The following is a 17298-nucleotide window of genomic DNA, read 5'->3' on the forward strand; positions in this document are numbered from 1 at the left end:
ATTCTGACTCCTGCTTCTTTCCCTTTTATTAATTTATCTTTGGCTTGACTAAACTTACACATATGGAATTCTCTTTATTAGAACATCAAATCCATAATTCATAAAAAGAATTAACTTTGCTTAAGTCTGTATTCCATGACTGGGAAAATATTAATTTAGACCTTCTTATCACTCTCTATGAGCTTGTTCCAGTGATTGAAAGTATTCAAGTTAACTTTAGATAATAGGAGAGATCTTGGAGACCTTTCAGCTAAGCGTCTTCATTTGAAACATAGCACAAAGTGTTAAATAGTTTGCGCAATATCACATACCTTATTTATTTGGGGTGAGGACTGGATTCTTAGTCTACTGACTCATTCTTATATTCATCCTAGTAGAATTCACTGCCTTTCCATTCTCTTCCTCTCCTCTTTTTCAACATGATTATCCTTGTCACTACTTTATAACCATCTGACATTTTAATTAACTTTTCTAAGATCAGAATCCAGAAACTGATAAGTACTCCTTTTTCTTTTTTCCCTGTTAGTCTGTTTTAAAGTGGCATTTCATGAAGTATGTTCAGCTCAACTCTAGCCTTGTAGAAATGTACTGTGTAAAATATATTTCTAGGGAATTAGTTTGAGAAATGTTGTGCATTCTGACTTCTCTGAGATGTATAATAGGCAATAGTGCAACACACGCTCTATGAAATAAAACTTTGAAATAGAAATTGGTTTAACTTTGCTCATGTAACTATTTTCAAATTTATATACACAATCTCGTTCCCCGTCTGCTTATCCTGCTCAACTGCTCTGTGCACTATTTGGGAGAGTTGCCTTGGAGTCATGTCCCATTACTCTTAGAAAGTTTCTCATATTGAAAGAATGATCAATTTGGGAATAATGTTTCAGATATTGAGACTTCCAGATAGAAGCTGTGGTCAGAATTTAAGATGTCTGTTGAAGACATAAATCATTGATTGAATAAAAAATTTTATGTCTTCTAACAACAACTACTAAATCAGAATATCTGGGTTTAGGCCTATTAATATTTTGTTAAGCTCCACAGATGATTGTGATTAACATGTCTGAGAAATGATACTTGGCAATACGTAATTTTCTCTATTTTAATTAGAAATATATTTTTAACCAATTAGTTAATTTTAATATGAATTAAAATGATCCTTTTCAACTTAAAATTCTAAATGGATAAACACCTATTAACAAACCAGATGTCTTTGTTTGTAATAGATAGAAAAATATTTTGTCAGTGTTTCTCATATTTTATTCAACATTTTTTTTTCTCTTTCATGCCATTTTAGCATGTTATTTCTAAAACATAAGTACAATTCATATTCCTGATTGATATTCACTATGTTTGAAGACTAAACTGCTTAACCGGATCCTTTCATTATCTGATGAGCCTCTCCCTCTCTAACTTCCTCTTTTGTCCCATCCTTCTTTAATCAGTTTCACTGCTTCTGTAATAGGTAGTTTCTTTCAGTTTTTCTGATGAAATATTTTCTTTCTCTTTTACCCCATTGGAATACAGTTTTTATTTTTAATTTAACAAATAGTAACAGCGAATTAAATCTGCATATTTTTATGTGATACAACAAACAAGTATATCAACATACATGCTTTAGAGATAAACCAACAAAGCAAAAAGTGAAATAACTTGTAAACTATGTAAATGTAATTTATTTTAAAATTTAGCATATTTAAATATGCATTGATTGATAACAATGTTGAAAAGTTTATGTGATATTTGAATAAATTAGGCTTTGGTATTCTGTTTCGGTGTCTTAAAACCTGAAATATTTTAATGTGATTTTATCTATATTTTCCTCAAGGCGTCTTCTGTTGGTTTATCTACTCATGCTGAAAAGTGAATTTGAAATAAGAAATGTTACCATAGCATATACTCAAGATTTCAATCACATATATCTTTATTTTCCCCTAGAGCATCTATCATATAAATAATGCTGTGGTAAAAACAGAAAAAAAATTAAATAAAACAATAAATATTGAAGCTTTGTTGTTTGTATTTTGAAATTTTATTTACATATAGAGTAAATAGAATTAATATTTTTCAGCTTTCAAATCCAATTAAGGCTGAGAAACTATGAAGCCAGTGATTATTTCCTTCTATGTGTTTCTAGATAAAAGTTGTTTCATGAAGCACATTTACACATTTACTATATCTTTTAAGGAATATAAGGTTAACTTATTCTAAAACTTGTCCAATGTCTGATATCTTAGATACTTTTTAAAGAGCAACAAGGCTGGTGGAAAAGATTTTATTTATTCAAATGTCATTTCTGAGTGCACATAAGATCAAAACTTACGAAAATCATTTACTGAGAATTTATAGCTGGAGATGCTTTAAAGTTAAAGGATGATCAAATAAGTCTTCAGGCACAAACATTAAATTACCTGAAGAGTTTTTGTCCACCATTATTTTCAATTCAAGGTAAAAACTTGTCATTGCTGAGTCATAAGCCTACCACCCAATCTTCTCTTCATTTATAATAACCTTAGGAGTAAAATCAAATGTCAGTTACAATTTAGGTAAAATTTAAAAGACTTTTCTTGGAGCTCCCATTGTGGTTCAGTGGAAATGAATCTGACTAGTATCCATGAGGATACAGGTTCCATCCTTGGTCTTGCTCAGTGGGTTAAGGATCCAGTATTGCCCTTAGCTATGGTATAGGTTGCTGATGTGGCTTAGATCTGGAATTGCTGTGGCATGGGCAAGTGGCTATAGCTCCAATTTGACCCCTAGCCTGGTGACTTCCATATGCTGTGGTGTGGCCCTAAAAAGACAAAATAAAAAACAAAAAAAAAATAAAGATATTTATTATGTAAAGGATGTAGAAATTTTCTCTCTCTCTCTCTCTTTTATGTTCACACCTGTGGCACATGGAAGTTCTCGGGCCAGGGGTCTAATTGGAGCCACAACTGTAGGTCTACACCACAGCCAGATTGAAGCTGCATCTGTGACCTACACTGTAACTTGTTGCAATACCAGATCCTTAACCCCCTGAGCAAGGCCAAGGATTGAACCCACATCCTCATGGAGACTATGTTGCATTCTTAACCCACTGAGCCACAATGGGAACTCCCAGAGAAATTCTTACCAAGACCATTTTTGAAAGAGGCTTAATTATAATCCAAGTTTTTCTGTTACATTTCAAATTAAAATGAGTCTCAACTTAATTTAACTTTCCTGATCAAAATAATTTTCTTTTTACCCTTCCATCTAAACACTTCTTTATTAATCTATAAGATGCAGCTTATTTCTGTCTTCCCATTGTCTATCTGTGTCAGCCGTATTAGACTCACTGACCTCTTAATTTCTATATTCAGTAGTCATATTGCATATGAAGTACACTCAGCTTTTAAAACTCTCCTTTTATTTCATGTTCTTAATCTTCTACCTCCAACTATTAAGGAGGAGTTTTAATGATAGCAATTGTGTCTCTGATCTTTCTCTAATCCTAAAGCTACCTAATAGAACTAAATAAGTGGCAGACACGTGGCATGATGATTGGGAATGTAATGCAAACAATACTTTTATAGTGAGCATCTGAAAAATAACTATGGGTTGCAATAAACCTACTGCCTTTTACATGCTTTAAAATTCTAGGTAATTTTTCTCATTCTTATTTTATTTTTCTATTTATCTTTTCTATGACATCACTGTAATTCAGACAAACATATCCATTTGTTTGATCAACAACATCCAAGGCTAAAGAATTTGCTGAAATCTTGATTTATATACTTCAAATTGGGTAAATATGTCAATAGAACATATTTTATATTATCTATATTATGATGCAAATATAAGGAAATACAAAATATAGCCATTAGAATTAGTTCTTTTTAATTGCTCCTTTTGCCTTTTGTGCTTTTTCTCTCAAATTACTTCATGTATTAAAATATTATGTCAGTTAGGCTGTATTTGTTAAGAAGCAGGTAATTAGCTTGTGTTAGTATTGTGATCAATTTGAACCAATGTACATTTAGATTAGAACAAAATAATGTGATAATTAGGTAGCATCAGGTTTGATTAAATATGTGCCTATTTAAGTAAATAAAATAGTTCATGTAGCTCATTTATTTTTGTGATTTCTAGGGATTCTATGATATAGAATTGGCAATCATCTTGAGCCTTTTTGTTCTCTTCAGATATTTTTAAATTATGCAGTGATTTAATTTAGCTGCCTTTGATAACTATATCCTGGAACTATGTATACATACTTCATATTCACCATTTAATCTCAAATAACAAATATGTGTGTATCTGTAGTTTGAAGGGGTGAGCAGGAAAAAAAAAATTACAACTTGAATGAAATTGGTTTATGTTTCCTAGAAATTTTATAAATAGTGATTTTAGTCATATATAATGAACCAAATTCTTCTGAGAAGGAGTGTTATTTTTTTGGAAATGAGTTCTTGGGGAGGCATCTCTTCGGTCACTAGAGTACTATTTAGTTCAATAGAATAATAACACTAAATGAGTGTACTCTCCTAAAGAGTGGATGTGCTTTCTTAAACATTTCATTTTTCATGGTATGCATGGTATATGTGGAGAGTGAGTCATTCACCTCTGATGGTTTGAAGTTTTCCAATAAATATATAACCCTATGTTTTGTGTTGGTCACAGCCTACTAATAGGATGCTATCGACTAGGAGTGCCTGAGGGTGCTCGCTAAGCCCCTTTACTACTTGCAGGAAGTCCCCAAGCCCCTATAGACATTTCCCTACCTGGAGCAAATATTATGGCTGGACCAACCCTTATGGCTTTTATAGTGACTGCAAGACGTACCTTAACAACAACCATTTAGGGACTTGGAAAAAATAAGGTTCATTATTTATAAGTCCTGGAAGGTACACAACACACCTGGGGCCACACAGTGTGGTTACAGATAAAGAGAGAAGATTGTGGACCTGCCTTTACTGGGATAAAGGATGGGGTATCTAGGGTTCCTGAATTTATTACTGATAGGAGAATTAAAAACATGAAACAGGAATTCTATACAGAGGTCTATACAGAGGTCACAGCTAGGTCACCCAGGGCTATCTATAAAGGGGAACTTCTTAGGTGGGGTGGCCAGGATCTTTATCTAATTTAGGAACTGGGAATGTGTTTATTTAAGATGAATAATTTGAAATGGATGCTTTGGCAATCCAAAGCTTAATGTCAAGCACTTACATATAAAGAGAGAGAGCTAATTGTCAGGCACTTACACTGTGCTTTTTGGGTGCCTAAAATTCTTTTAGTAATATAAAACTTCCTTCAACCTCTACAAAGATATGTTTCCTAATGTAAATATCTTTGCAACAGATAGTACATTGAAAGTGCATGAGTAAATGTAAATGATATATCAAATGGGCTTATGAGCACATTTTCTTAGTAGAGGTGATGGAAAAGGGAGAGGTAGAGAGATCACGAGAACCTCAAATACTTGAAGGACAAAATAAAGGAGACCCATGTAAAGAACATACCGTAAAGGAGTTGAATTCATTAAAGATCTATCACTCCAGTTTAAAATGTTATCTTTGGTAGAGGAAATAATGTAATTAAAGTTTGGAGAAATAATAAAAATGACTTATCTTTCAGAGAATTGGTGAAGCTAATAATCATTTTTTATCACTGTAGTTGTATTTTTTAGTGTCGACTGTATGCCAGTACTATGCTTTGTGTTTTGAATAAATTATGTAATTAAATTCTATGGCATTCCTGGCTATAGGTCTTAATACTATTTTTACTATATCGATAAACATACTGGCCTTTAGGGTTCTCAGAAAACATATATTATTATTTAGTAAATGGCATAGCAGCAGTGCAAAATAGGTAGGACTAATTTCAAAGATATACTCTTTACTTACTATGCAAGTAAACACTTCCTTTTTTTTTTTCTTTTTTCTTTTTCTAGCCACACCTATGGCTCCTGGGCCAGGGATTGAATCTGAGCTGAGGCTGCAAACTAGGCCACAGCTGTGACAACACCAGATCCTTTAACCTACTGGGCCAGGCCAGGGATCAAATCTGTACTTCCACAGCGATCTGAGCTGCTGCATTTGGATTCTTAATGCACTGTGCCACAGTAAGAACTACAGTAAGCACTTTTTAAGAATAGTTTTTATGGGACATTTAGAAAAATGTATAAAAAGGGATGTTGTAAAACCTTCACATATCCTTTATGAAGTAACAAAAGTGAAGAGGATACAGTCACTAAATATTCTTCTAGGAATGTGAATCGTCATCAGCATACTATCCTTCAGTATGTCCCAAATCACATATTGGTTTTTAGACTCTAAAAGCCAAGTATGCATAATCCTGCACTAGGCCCCTGGGGATAAAGCTTTTCTGAGATCCTGGTGTTCTGCATATATGAAGAGACTGTCCTCCAGAATAGAAATCCAAGTTGTTACCAAAGGTCATTCTTTTCTGTAAGATAACAACAAAAGTGTTATCTGACTTTTGGATAAAATACAAATAGAAATGTTCTAAAGAAAACAAAAACAGGTGTGTTACTTATGGTTTTGTAACTATGTTATTTTCAGGTAAAAACTGAAGTCCTGAATCCCTTTCCCAACTAATTAAAAATGGCTGCTAGAAAGCTAAAATCCATTCCAAGCTTTGTAACACCAGTCTTAAAGAAATTCTTTAACCTCCCATGTCAGATCATAGCTCTCTTTCAGGAGATGGAGCTGTGATTGTATTGAAATGACCCAGATCAAAAACGGCCAGCCGACAAGAAGGGTAGAGCTTGGATTTGTCTTTTGTCACTTCCTCTGTGAAGGACAAGTCCTATTTATTTGATCACAATACATGTAGGTTGAGTTTCCTCAAAAACAGATTTTGAAGCTAGTATTTGCATTAAAAATGTTTCTTGGAGAGGGATTTGGGGGAAAAAAAATTGTGAAGGAGCAGGAAAGAAGGCCTACACAGATGGAGAAGTTGAAAGTAAGCAAGGATTCCCATCCAGCAATGCCTAAAATTAAAACATGGCTGATAGGCCTTTAACCTAAAAGGACTAATCATTAGATGAAGGCCACACGGAAGAGGTTGAGGGGAAGGTCATCCTGAACAAGGTAGCTTTCTCTTACAGAGTGTAACTGAATGCAAGTTGGACCACTCACTGCTCCAAAGCCAGTATATCAAGGGGCAAGCTTCAGTAGGGAAGAAAGGTACTTTATTCAGAAAAGCTGGAAATCTGGAGAGATGGTGGACTTCTGTCCAGAGACCAAATCCCAAGATTCTGCTCAACCATGACAAGTTGTAAAGGCCAAAAGGGGAAACAATCTCAGTTAATCATTAAGGCAGGAGGTAAGAGTCTTTGTCATTTTTCATTGCACCAGAACTGCTGACTTCTGATCTTCCCTGAGGCACTATCTTGCTTGAGGTGGTCCATCTGCAGATTTACTGAGGGGACTGGGTGTAGAGGGTCAGCAATTATTTAACTGCTTAATTCTTCATTCTTATTCCTTCTAGTCCAGGAAAGGAATCAACAGGTTAGTTGGTAAGCTGTTGTGTATATTTAAAAAAGCAGAAATCAGGATTAAGTTAAATGTTACCTGATGATCTCATCCTTATGATTAAGGTCTAAGAGAAAGAGGGATGAGAAAACAGATAAGGCAAAGGAGCTGCTTATCAGAGGATAGTCTTAGGGCAACTCTCAGCTGTGAGATATCAGCAGCCAACACTCCACCACCCAAGGAAAGGCCTTCTGAAAAGCAATCTGTATGGTCCACCTAAGTACTCGCAACAATGAAGAACTACCAGGTGTGTGTGAGTGTGTGCGTGTGTGTTTGGGATGGGTTTATATAAAGATCTAATAGTATCTATTGGAACCCTATCCATTATTTTTAAAAGCTGCTTCTGTTGTCATATTCCAGTTGATTTAGACTGAAAAGATGACATACATAAAAGTAAAAGTAATTTACAGTGAGCATGGCTACCAAATAAACATTGAAAAATCAAATCTCTGAGTTTGTACCAAAATGGCTCAGTATTGCCAAATAATGGGGTTTGTGGATTATTTGTTATCATAGGTCCCTTGACTGTATCTGCAGTTTTAATTTCCCTGAGGTGAGTTCTTCCAAATCTTGCTAAAGTTCAGGTTGTGCAAAGTGTGCTGGCTGCCCTGAGGCAAAGGGTGAAAGAGGTGAACTGAATATGAAAATGTCTACAGTCGTCAGTTTCGCTGCTTATCAGTCTCTCTTGGAAAAAAAAAAAAAAAAGCAGAAAACAACAATTGCTGAGGCTCAGCAGTTAAACTGAGGAATCAGCCATATTCGGATGTAGAGTAAATTATATTCTGGGATTTGGGTAGATATGCTAATTAATGGCTGTCTTAAAGTATCTCCATTCCTTTCTCCCCCAAGGCATTTCACCTATTCAGTTTATCTTTTCAGTAATGTCTATGAAATAAGTTTTATTCAAAATGAAAAATATTGTACCTATCATTGGCTCCAGACCAAAGGGATTTTTTAAAATGTCTTAGCCATCTCATACATGTCTGTTTATAGAAGACAGAAAACATACCTACACTCATGATTTTTTTCAGGAATGACTAGTTTTATTTTCTCATATTACAATTGCAAATCCCCCCATAGTCTTTAAACATACCCATACTATTGGAACTGAGAGCACTAACAGCCTGAACCTAGCCGGAACACAGACTGGGATTTGAACCCATGTGCTGGGACTCAAACCCAGCCGAAGCCAGACTGGGATTTAAACCCACAGTTTTTTGTTTGTTTGTTTGTTTTTGTCTTTTTTGTCATTTTAGGGCCACACCTGCAGCTTATGGATCTTCCCAGGCTAGGGGTTGCACTGGAGCTACAGCAGCCGGCCTACACCACAGCCACAGCAACACAAGATCCAAGCCGAATCTGCAACCTACACCACAGCTCACGGCAACACCAGATCCTTAACCCACTGAGCAAGGCCAGGGATCAAACCTGCAGTCATGGTTCCTAGTCAGATTCATTTCCCCTGAGGCGCTACGGGAATTCCAAACCCTCAGTTTTAAATTCAAATCGCTCACCCAGTGTCTGGACTCACTGAGGTTCAGATTCTTCATGCCTCTGTGCAGAAGGAATTCATCGAGAGACAAAGTGATAGGCAAGAAATAGATTTATTAGGATAGGATGCTTGTGAGAGATGCATGGGGGGACTCTACATTCAGGTGGGCTACAGTTTTATCATCCAAGGGGAGTGGGAGTGGGAGTGGGAAAGAACCTCTCTTCTTTCTTTGAGCAGTAGCTCCTCCTTAGTCTCCAAAAGGTGTTTTATTCAAATCACCATCACCAAAGGGCAGTCCTCAAACTCCTGCCCAAGGTCTAAATCTGAATTCAGGCCTCATCCCATCCCCCACCCAATGACCTGAGGCAATTCTCACACCTCCACTAGTTAAGCAGGTCTGTCTTGTTCTGATGGCCTTGAACTTACAGTGGTTTCCCAACATCCTCTAGGTTTTGCTCTTATCTATTGTCCCTTATTGGGACTTTTACAACTATCTGTGCCTACTCCATCCCTATCAGTATCAACGAAATCACAATGCCCAATGTAGTTAATTTACATTACCATTCTGTACATTGGAATACTTCATGCATGAATGTAGAGCAAATGTATGAACCATATTTTTTATATTCATATACATTACTCTGTGCTGAAGAACATCTGTAATATCCATGTCAGCAGTGGGAAGCACAATATCTTGGACAGAAGAGACATAATAATTATTGAAGAGATAACACTAGATCAAAACTTTCAAGAGAAAATAGAATGAGTCATACAATAAATTCCTTGTAAAAAAAGTAAAATTTTCCTAACCATTAATTTTAGGGAGATACTTAGCTCTGCCTATCTGTTAATAGGAAATAGCTTAACATTTTATAATTTTTAAATGTGTTAAGTTTTGGATAGACACATAACAAAACCATTTTGCCTCTGTGTATATTCCCATCACTTCAAAAAAATGGACTTCTAGAGATCTCATTGAATCTTATGACTAGGATTTGTTAAACTCCACAGTAGAACTCACTGCTGTGTTCTGGATTTAATTTTCTTGAAGGGAGTGTTTGTGACAGCTTAGGGGCTTGCTAGTTGTAAATTAATTCCAAAAGGTTGGCATCTCAGTGACATGGAAACAATAACTTCAGAAAAACATGGTCATAGACAATGACATCCTAAAACTGTAAACCATGCAAATACATCAGCAGGAATAAAAAGATACATAGGGGAGGCCAAAAGAAGGAAATGTACTAAGAAAAGACTACCGGGGCCAACTGTGATGGCCAAGGAGAATTATAGTGGACACTAAATTTAAAGATGACATTGTAAGCATATATATGTGTGTGTGTGTATGTGTATTTTCAAAATAGTTTACTTAAAATAATATTGTAGTATTTTTATAAGTATTGAGAAGTAAACATACAGGAGTTCCTGTTGTAGTTCAATGTTAATGAACCTGACTAGTGTCCCTGGCCCTGCTCAGTGGGTTGTGCCCGCAGCCTCTACATGGAGTAAAACATGAGCCACCAGAGCTGACCCGCAGCACCCCTGAGTGCTCAGGGTGGAAACTGGGAGTGAGAAAACTGGAAGAACAGGTCTTCAGATGTCACATATTTTTAGGAGAAGATTTTATGAGCCCAGTTCTTGCATCTTCCATGAAAATCCTTCAGTGATGACTAATGTCCGTGATTAGTAGTAACTTTCACAAGACCAGCAGCAAACTTCTGTAAAATGGGTGTGTGACTTCATGCACCTCCCACTTCACCTTTATTACTTGTATTATTACTTGCCCTTTCTTCTTATGGGCAGTATTTCAGATCTATCCTGGGCTATAGTTAAGCAACAAAACAGAAGATGTCTTGGTCATCTGTGAGAACAGCCACTCACAAGGATGGGCCTGTGAGCCCTATGAGAACTCAGGAAAGAAAGACTGGCCCACAGCTGAAATGCATAACTAAGCAGTGATTTGAGTAACCCCAGACCTTTACATCTTCCCATAGAAACTGTTTTTCTGTAAATCTGGTTATCTCTAAATCTTTTGTTCCTACTGCTTTCCCTTTGTTGCAAAAAGTCATATATCCTAGCTTTCCCCCCTTCTTGGAGTGATTTCTCAGGGCTACCTGAGATGCTGTTTCTCAGGCTTAAGTCTTTTTTTTTTTTTTTTTTTTTTTTTTTGGTCTTTTTGCCATTTCTAGGGCCGCTTCTGCAGCATATGGAGGTTCCCAGGCTAGGGGTCGAATCGGAGCTGTAGCCTCTGGCCTACACCAGAGCCACAGCAACCCAAGATCCAAGCCACGTCTGCAACCTACACCACAGCTCACGGCAACGCCGGATCCTTAACCCACTGAGCAAGGCCAGGGATCGAACCCGCAACCACATGGTTCTTAGTCGGATTCGTTAACCACTGAGCCACGACGGAAACTCCTTAGGCTTGTCTTAATTTTGCCCCAAATAAAATCTAACTTTCAGCTTTCAGGTTGTGCATTTTTTTAGGTTGACAGGGTTAAGGATTGGGCATTGCGGTGGCTGTGGCATAGGCCAGCAGTTGCAGCTCCAATTCGACCCGTAGCCTGGGAACTTCCATATGCCATAGGTGTAGCCCTTAAAAAAAAGACAAATATATTACTTTAAAAATTACTGTTTTCCTTTCACAGACATAGATCCATTGACATATTTTTTTCCTTTATGATAAACGTTAAATATTTGCGCATACCCATATTTTTAGGTATTGGCTCCGATATCAGTTTTATGTATTATATATTTAAATGAAAAGTACTTTAGATTCTCTAAATGGTGCCAAAAACCCCAAGAAAAATAAAGAAAATCTGTGTGATATACATTTGAAAATATTCATTTATCTGGTGTTATACAACCAATCATCTAAATATTTTTGATATTTTCAATAGACACATTTTGTTGATTCAAATAGTCTTAATATATTAATATTATTTTAATACCTTGAAGAAGTCATAGGTTAAATGGAAAAATATGCATACATATGTTTTATAGATTTGGCTTCCCAAACTATTATTTTTTCACAGAGAAAAAAGTATTTTATAATTTATTAAGCTTTACTTAGAGTGAAAATGTAAGATACACATAAAATTCTAAAAGCTCAAGAGAGGATTTGGAAAAAGATATATGTATTCAACTAATTATGTCATTTCAAAAGTCTGCAACACTGATTGTCCTACTATCATGTAGAGAAAATTTACATTTGTCATATGTTGGGATGGGCTACCGACAAAGGCTTCAGTCATGCAGAAAGCTGTTTTCAAATTTCCATTAGGAAAAAAAATGCAGGCACCATTTACATGATAAATTACTCCTAGACAAGAATCTTAGCTGACTACCCAAGTGCTTGATTCTGTTATCACTGATTTGTCCTTCAGTCTTTAAGAGAATGAAAATGAAGGACTTATAACTAATTGTGCCAGGAAACAGAGCTAATTTCCTTATACTGCCAAAAAAAAATGCATTGTAAGCCATTAAACTTGATAGCAAATAATTTCATGTGCAATAACAAAGTATTATTAATGTCTTTATTGTCCTACAAAGTGTCTTGATTGCTGTTCTTAAGTAAATTTCCTTCTGAAAAGTTCTGCAGATTTTCCTAAAGAACAATGAAAAACATAGGTTTCAGTTAATAAAGTTTAAAAAATTATGCAGGAACATTAAATTTTTTTCATTTCAATTTAGAAATCAAAATTCTTTTTCTATAGGATAAACACAGTTTACCAGCATATATTTTAACCCTTTATTTAAAGATATATGTATAAAACATTTAACTGTTACTTTCCTATGGTTTAACCTGATTAATCATCAGTGAAATGAAAATTGAAATCACAGTGTGAATCTATTTTACATGTGCCAGGTTGTGAATCTATTTTATATGTGCCAAATTGGGAAAAGTTAAAACTTAAGTAAAGATAATATATTCTGAGTAGTACAGAACACTGGGGCTTCTCATCCACTGTTGGTGAGAGAAACCATTTAAAAAATGTTTTGGCAAGCTAAAATGGGGTAATTTATTCAGGGACAGAATGGAGACAAGTCAATGCAGGCACATAAAGGAAACTTAACCTACCTTACAGAAATCTACAGCTCTTTTCAGAAATCGGAGGACACCAGCCACTCCCCAAACTCCAACTCTGTTCAAGACACCTGTGGACTTTCTTGTTCCTGTGACTCAGCTACCCAGCTATCCAAATAAGTAGGAAGACCATTAGGCAACCAACCAGCTAAAAAAGTCTTCTGTATTTACTCCATAAAAATCCCTTAACCTGTGAGCAGTTCCGAACTCATTGCTCTTGTAGCCTGGATTTTCTCGGTGTGCAGATCAAGACCCTTGCCATAACCTCATGTTTCTGCTTTGTTTTATTCTCTGTGGAGAGTTTGGTTCTTGACAGCATTAATCAGTGCAGTTATATGTGACTTAACCATAATTATTTCCCTAGAAAGGGAACCTAAAGAATCTCTGGAGCATATGTAGAAGGAGATTTGAAATATAAAGTGTGTTTTTGTGTGTCTGTTTTTTAATATTGGGCTGTGGCTATAGAGTTTTTGTGTTGATTTCTCTTTAAACTAGTCAGATAATTTTCACATACATAGCATATGTATAACACATGTAACAACACAGGCATTTTATTTTCCTTAACTTTTCGTTTTTCCTTTATGCTAGAAATCCGGTTTACTGTAATCTTCCCAGTGAAAACAAGGGTAACTGGCCTCCAGGAATTCTCTCATCTGTAAAAGTGTCCTTGATTAGAGGGGAATAAGGCAAGACACTATACACCTCTGCTTTAAAGTTTTAAACAATAACCATTTTTATTTTTAAAATACCATCTGCTTTAGATGTTGAATATATTTACACTCTTTATTACTTAATGCAAGCATAAGTATTTATGATGGGTTGTATTGCAACATTAACATTATTTGAAATTTTGTTAATACACTGAGAGAGAAGTTTCTGTAAAGAAATTTGCCTACATCCATTCCTATATCTTAATTTTATCCCTATCTATTATGCCCACCACAACCTTGCTTCATGATTGTTTTTCTAGAAGCTAAAGTGAAATGGCACAGCCCCTGACATACATACTGGTAAAAACAACTTCTTTCCCAGAATCTTTTCAGCTAGGTTAATTTGTCTAAAAGGTTCTCCTTTATAAGGAAATAGAGTCAAAGATCTCTTATTCATGAATGTTCCTATCTCTACCTTCCTTCAGATATACTTATTGTGAATTATACATACAACCTACTCAGGATGTCTATCTCAAAGGCAAATATAACTGAGTGATATCCTTTCTCTACATAGATAACTCCAACTTTACTTATATGATCTCCATTTATCATCTGTGCTGTTTGACCTGTGACAACAACATCCACCGGGTGACAGCCTGTATTCTTAAGGAGTTTGGATAGTATCAAGTTTCCTTATTCCTGAAGACCTATGGTGGAGAGAGGGAGCATTCCCTGGAATACTGCTACCCTGCTTCTAAGATGGTATCTATTACCCATGAGCGACGTCTTCATCATAGCTTCACTGGGTTATTATATAGCAGGTAAACAGCAATACACTTCTCAGTATTTTTTCAGTCATTAATTTGTTACTTTTTAAATATTTATTGGCTTTGCCTGTGTGATATCCTGTGTGCATTTTTTCCCTATGTTCTTTTCTTCCTCTCTTCTCTCTTTTTCTTTCTTTCTTTCTTGTTCTCTTGCATCCTTGTTTACTGTAATTCTACCTATTTCTCTATTCAATTAAATTCATTGTTTTCATAATTTTTGTGGTTCAGTTCTTTATATATTTATTACTGTATTACTTTGGGTTCTATAGGGAAATAGAAATGTGTGTGTATATATATGTAATTGCTTTTGAATTTGAAAAAATTATGTGTATAATTATATATATATATGTAATTACTATATACTATAAGAAATTAGCTAATGGGATTATGGAAGCTGAGAAGTTCAAGATCAGATGGAAAGCTGGAGACCTGGGAGAGCCAATGGTATAATTCAGTCAGAATCTTAATCTGAAGGCAGAAGACAACAAGGCAGAGAGAAATAATTATTTCTTACCCAGGCTTTTATTCTATCTCGACCTTCAACAGGTTGGATGAGGCCCACCTACACTGGGGAGGACAATCTCTTTTACATATTCAAATTAGTTATTTAGATGATCATTATTCATTCAAATGTTAATTATTCACATGCAAATTCAAATTGCTTATTCAAATATTAATTTCCTTCAGGAACACCCTTACAGACAAACCCAGAATATATTTTAACTAACTATCTGGGCATCTAGTGACCCAGTCAGTTTGACATATAGAATTTTACCATCACAGCTATAACATCTGACTCATAAAAGGTGAAATACTTTCCTTGCTCTCTTTTTTAGCTTTTAACTTTCAGCTTTTAACTTTATGTTGCTTTTTGCCCAAAAGTAATTTATTTTTTAATCTAATAAAATATTTCAGCTATTACTTTATGACTTCTCTAATTGCATTCCTTGCTTAAGAATATCATAAATTCTAACTACAGTTTTGGATTAGCTCTGCATATTCTGTCAGTGCAGTTACATATTATAAAACTAGAGAGTTGTAATTTGGAATTTATTAAACTGTGTTGCATATTATTTTTCTTATTCCCCAATCCCTTTACTTTCTTTTTATTGTTTTTCCTACTGTCCCATTAAGGTGAACATGGATATTGTTCACTCTTTGAGAAAGACTTCGAGCTAACCTGGGTTTTAGCTAAGTATATTGAGTACTCAAAAAAATGGAGAAATTTACTCTTATAAATAAAAGTAAAATATAAGCTTTTATTATATTTGCTACTAAAGAATAATGTTCAATGAGTACTTCTTAACTGGTGATTTATGAAGACACTGGGGCTTGTAATGATTTGAAAATATGCCACAGGCCAATTACTGTACATACTCTTATGGCATTCACCAAGCTACAGTAAATGCAGGTTATTATAATTTCTTTCCAGTAAATGAAGTCCTGATAAATTCTAGTAACATTCTCTTTTCTAAATAGCCTTCATTATTATCATATGCATAAGATATAAACAATTGAAATCAGATTTATTTTGTAGTCTGTCCTTTTTAATAAATCCAGAATAAAAGCTATAGCCAAACTCAATACACAAGCATGTCAATATTTTAATATATATTTAGAGTCAGCAAAACAGTGATTTTGTTATAAAAATATGACAGAAGTCTTTAACACTGTGACCACTGGCATTCAGAGCAATTAGATATTCTCCTTAGTTTTACTGGCTAAAACAATAGAGTATTTTTTTCTCCATTGCTCAGCCTGAGTCCTTACTCTATTGTGCTTAGGAAAAGACAACTATAAAGAAATAAAAAGTTGGGCCTTCGCATTGTTTGGTTATGGTACATATGTTAATATATTACTGAAATAGAACTAGGAATGTAGTTGTGAATTAATTTTTCTGAAGAACAACTGTTTATTTTTTTCTCCCTTTATGCTTTCCCTAAGTTTTCACCCCATTGCCTAAAAAATTAAGGGACCATTCAGCTCTATAACTTGCATGTTAAGGAAATTCTGTACACCTCTCATTTTATTTCTCACTAAATAACTTTATAATACTTATGATTGCAATAAGCAAAAGTATCCAAATACATGATTCTATTCATTGCTTTTCTGTCTTTGCTCTTTGTGTATTACAAGTAACATGGCAATGAACTTTTATATACAAGTTTCTGGGTATACAAATATTTTTATCTTGGATATATACATAGAAGTGCAATTGCTTCTGATGTGGTAAATCTCTGCTTAATATTTCAAGAAGTTGCCAAACTATTTTCCAAATAAGCTACACCACTTTATATACCCATCAACAATATATGAATATTCTGGTTTCTCCATATACTTGCCTACACTTTTTATTGACTTCACTTTTTTAAAAACATTATTATTATTATTTTTTTTTTTGGCAACACGTGCAGCATATGGAAGCTCTCAGGCTAGGAATCAAATCTGAGCTGGAGCTGTGATCTACACCACAGCTTCAGCAATGCTGGATCCTTAGCCCAGCCTATAGAAACTAGCTGGATCATTAACCCACTGCACCACAGTGGGAACTCTTATCTTACTTTAAAAATGTATATTTTATTTTTTACTACAGATTTAGATTCACAACAAAATTGAGGAGGTACAGAGATTTCTCATATCCCCTTTCCTCTACACATGCATAGCCTATCGCATTATCAGCATTTCACAGCTGAGTGAAACATTTAGTACAGTTGGTGAA

The 17298-nt window shown here is 35.0% G+C and overlaps 1 long non-coding RNA gene across 5 annotated transcripts in view; it reads left to right on the forward strand.

The window, feature by feature from the left end:
- LOC102163618 (uncharacterized) overlaps positions 1–17298 on the forward strand; it is a 501092-nt gene that overhangs the window by 149747 nt on the left and 334047 nt on the right. For 3 of the 5 annotated variants that reach the window (XR_014812957.1, XR_014812956.1, XR_014812958.1), the window contains 2 exons: positions 5921–6103; positions 14327–14573. This is a non-coding gene — a long non-coding RNA (uncharacterized LOC102163618). Of the gene's footprint in view, positions 1–5920; positions 6104–7099; positions 7318–14326; positions 14574–17298 lie in introns of all 5 variants that reach the window. The other 2 variants (XR_014812954.1, XR_014812955.1) reach the window with 1 other exon arrangement.

The sequence above is a fragment of the Sus scrofa genome, chromosome 8 (genome assembly GCF_054392235.1).
Source record: "Sus scrofa isolate SSC_HxYL_T2T_F1_AM1 chromosome 8, Sscrofa_HxYL_maternal_Yorkshire_Landrace_v2.0, whole genome shotgun sequence".
Taxonomy (NCBI): Eukaryota; Metazoa; Chordata; class Mammalia; order Artiodactyla; family Suidae; genus Sus; species Sus scrofa.